This window comes from Sinocyclocheilus rhinocerous, unplaced genomic scaffold (genome assembly GCF_001515625.1).
Source record: "Sinocyclocheilus rhinocerous isolate Xijiao unplaced genomic scaffold, SAMN03320098_v1.1 scaffold6644, whole genome shotgun sequence".
Classification (NCBI taxonomy): Eukaryota; Metazoa; Chordata; class Actinopteri; order Cypriniformes; family Cyprinidae; genus Sinocyclocheilus; species Sinocyclocheilus rhinocerous.
Window position 1 is genome coordinate 133150 of NW_015636842.1, and position 3917 is coordinate 137066.

The window sequence follows — 3917 nt, forward strand, 5'->3', positions numbered from 1 at the left end:
CTTTTAAGAAGGGATGGATGTTTGCTTCAAGTGATAGGCCAGATAAGTGAAATTATATTATCCTGCTGTATGTGTGTCGTTTTCTTTACGTTTTCTGACTAAAAGCAACCAAAAAGCCATTTTAAAGCGTTTAAGCAAATAATAATAATAATAATAATAATCGGCAGGGATCCCCAGACCAATACAATTAGTGTGCCACCCCTATTTTAAAACCCACGAGCCGCCACTGGTCCAGACTTGTTCAGATAACAGCTGGTTTCCGTTATATCTGATTGTTTGAATAAACTGATTTTAATGGACGGTTTCTAGGTTGTTAAGTGGTTTCTTACTGACTCAAGTGAAAAAGTTCATCTTTTTGAGATTTGATTGCTCTGTATTGCATTATTAGTAGCACTGTATTGTATTTAAGAAAAATATGATATTATGCAATGACTTTAAAGGTGCCATAGAATGCATTGATACAATATTTTAAATTGTTCTCTGATATCTACATAGAAGGTATGTGGCTTAGGTAAGGGCAAAAAATCTCCAGAAACGGTTTTACATGTTCATTTACAACCCTAGGATTTGTCCCTAGAATGAAATGGTCTGTTTTTTCGAATGCACGATCGCTTTTTACTTTCACTTTCGAGATTTGCGATCGGACTTGCTCTGTGTAAACTACAGCGGCAGTACTTACTAGAGATGCACCGATCGATCGGCCAGGGATTGGAATCGGCCGATTTTCCTCATGATCGGCCCGGATCGGTGATCGGTCGGTCAGATGCACGAGATTTACATAAGAAGGAGGAAACAATGGTGTTTGAGGCTCACGGTATGTCATTTCCATGTACAGAACTGTTATTATTCAACTATGCCAAGGTAAATACAGTTTTCCATTCTATGGCACCTTTAAAATAATGCAAAATGTGATACAATAATGCTTAAAGTGTGTAAAATTATATTTAAACGCTGAAAATGATAACCAGTATGCTTCTCTCTTTTTTTTTTTTTTTTTTTGCACTAAATCATTGAAATTTGTACCTTTTGCTGTATGTTAGATAATTTCATTGTATCACGCAAGTCTGATTATTAGCTTGTGGGAAGTGTTAATTTGTCATTAATCTTTATTTCTCATGATTAGTAGAGCTGCATGATATTGACGAAATATGCTATACAGTAATGCTTTAAATGTGTAAAAGTAGTTTAAATTAATATTTAAATGTAACTAAAAACCTAATGATATAACCTCCATACTAGGGGTGCACCGATCAGGGTTTTTGAGGCCGATCGCCGATCACAGAAAGCAGTATCTGCCGATACCTATCACCGATCTTTTTAAAGCCTTCTTTTTATCATTTATAACTATTTATAGTGATACTCCAATCAGGATTTTTAGACATTTATTCAGGGCCTGAATTTCATTTTTGAAAATGGGAGTGCTCTTTCTCTTTAAACCTAGCCAAAAACCATATGTGTTGTGACTGAAACACAGTAGACTTTAATAATATGCATTTATGGTGTAATTACTACATTTTCATGTCAATCCATGTTCATATTTACTGCAAACAATGCGCTGTTACTTTAATTCAGCGCTTGCAGCGGAAACTTTCTCTGCACTGCTGCAGACCGCAGACCGCTCCTGAATGCACTGCCGGACCGCAACCGTGTGCAGTGAACGCTTTATTAATCCGTTAACACGAGCAAGGAAAAAATACGCACTGCAAACGAAGTATGTGAGAAACTGGCATTATGTGTGTACATGAGCGCACGGTCTCCAGGAGAGCGCTCGAGCGCTGAATGATTAAACACTGGCAAGAATTAAAAAGTAATGCAATTTATAAACTTTAGTGACGATGTGACACTGCCTCGATTGTGCAAGTTGGTGATTCACTCACGCTGTTTGTGGAAATTATGTCTCGCACAAGGTTTTCAAATTACTTTATAAGTTATTTAATGAAGAAATATGAAGGTGAGTACCTCACATTCAGCATTATAATTATTTCACCTGCGCCAGACAGAGACTGAGAAGGTGCCGCTGCATGTCGAGCCAAACCTCTCACGGCAGCGTCATCAGCTTGAGATCGGTTTTTTGAGATCGGCCTTTTAGAGACCGCCGATCAATCATCCCAACGTGATTATCGGCCGATAGTGATCGGTAGCCGATCAATCAGAGCACCCCTACTCCATACATTTCTCATTTTTTGAGCAGTAAATCATGGACAGCATGACTTAAAACTCTTGACTTTTCATATGTATTAAAATCCATTTAATTTATTAAAACTATTACTAAACTATTAATCTGTTAAAACTATTAAAATTATTCGGTTAATGCAAGCAGTTGTGATATGCATATTGCAGTTTGTACATTTGCTTTGAGTATATAATGCAACCCTAATTATTAGCTTGTTTAAATCTTTATCTCCCTCTTATTCTAGTGAGGTCTAGACCTCCTCTGTTCCTGTAGATCTGCGTCGCCACTGTGCGACATCAAACCAGCCAAATGGCCGAGAAGAACACCAGAATTGCTATCGTGAACCATGACAAGTGCAAGCCCAAGAAATGTCGTCAAGAGTGCAAGAAGAGCTGTCCGGTGGTGCGCATGGGTAAGGATCGCCCGCTGAATTCGCCTGATTTCAGTTTCGGTGCAGGTTTTGGGTGTCATTCATGTGTTTTCATGTGTTTTCTCAGGTAAGCTGTGTATCGAGGTCACACCTCAAGAGTAAAACCGTCTGGATCTCAGAGTCGCTCTGTATTGGTTGTGGAATCTGTATCAAGGTAATTGAACGACCCTTTGTTCTGATTCTGTCTGTTCAGTGCATGTTTATATTCATGTATGTATTCAGCAAAAAGAAAAATGCAAATGTTTGTTTTGCACAAAACTGCACTTGTAATTACTACTGTTGTACACTAAAGATTTGACAGCGAAATGCAATGATAGACATTGTATTTCTCTCTGTCTTCAATCAGTGGCACTATCTCCTTGAAAAGCTAGTAATTTAACACTATACAGTATCATATGGGATGCACACATTTTTAAGGTCTCTATATGTTCAACATGATCAAAACTTTGCTGTAAAACAAAATGCACACAATCTACTCCATGCCTTCCGTCGAGTTTTTTATCCGGTCAAAGCTATTTTAGTGTAAATGTACAAACGTCCAGCTTCAGCTGGTGCTTCACATGTCTCTTTGCTGTGAAATCTTGACTGATTTTTATCAAGTAATCATCAGAATAACTTTTAGAATAACTATATCCAGATGAACACTTGCTGGACTGAAGCAGCTCAGCTTTACTTGATTCTCCATCAGTCATTTTTTAGAGTCTCAACAACCTGGAGAAGGAAACCACACACAGATACTGTGCCAATTCCTTCAAACTGCACAGGTACGAACGTGCATCTCACCTGAGTCATCAGTACATTAGTTATGCTTCAGTATGTTGTGCATTTAATCTGAGTGTTCGTGTTTGTCAGGTTGCCCATCCCTCGTCCAGGTGAGGTGCTGGGGCTCGTGGGTACTAACGGTATCGGGAAATCCACTGCCTTCAAAATCCTGGCGGGAAAACAGAAACCAAACCTGGGGAGATTCGATGTGAGTTTCTCTCATCTGCACAAACACACACTTCAAATCTAGTTTCTAGTTTCTCAATGGACTAGGGATGGGTAAAAAATATCGATATCGAGATATTAATCGATTCTCATTTTTACGGAACGATATCGATTCTTAAATCCCAAGAACCGATTAGTCTAGCCTGTTTTCAGTTAATGGACTGAACGTTGAAGAGTACTTCCCATCCAATATATTGCAATAAGCACTTTGGTACTTTTAATATGAAACAAAGTCTCCGATTTCAATTTATGTCCATTGTATTGCAGTATTCAAACAATAAATGCCATTTTGGCGCTGTTTAATGTGGAGTGACAGATCGCTGTAGC

The 3917-nt window shown here is 38.4% G+C and overlaps 1 pseudogene; it reads left to right on the forward strand.

The window, feature by feature from the left end:
• LOC107748097 (ATP-binding cassette sub-family E member 1-like) overlaps positions 1-3917 on the forward strand; it is a 13778-nt pseudogene that overhangs the window by 4431 nt on the left and 5430 nt on the right.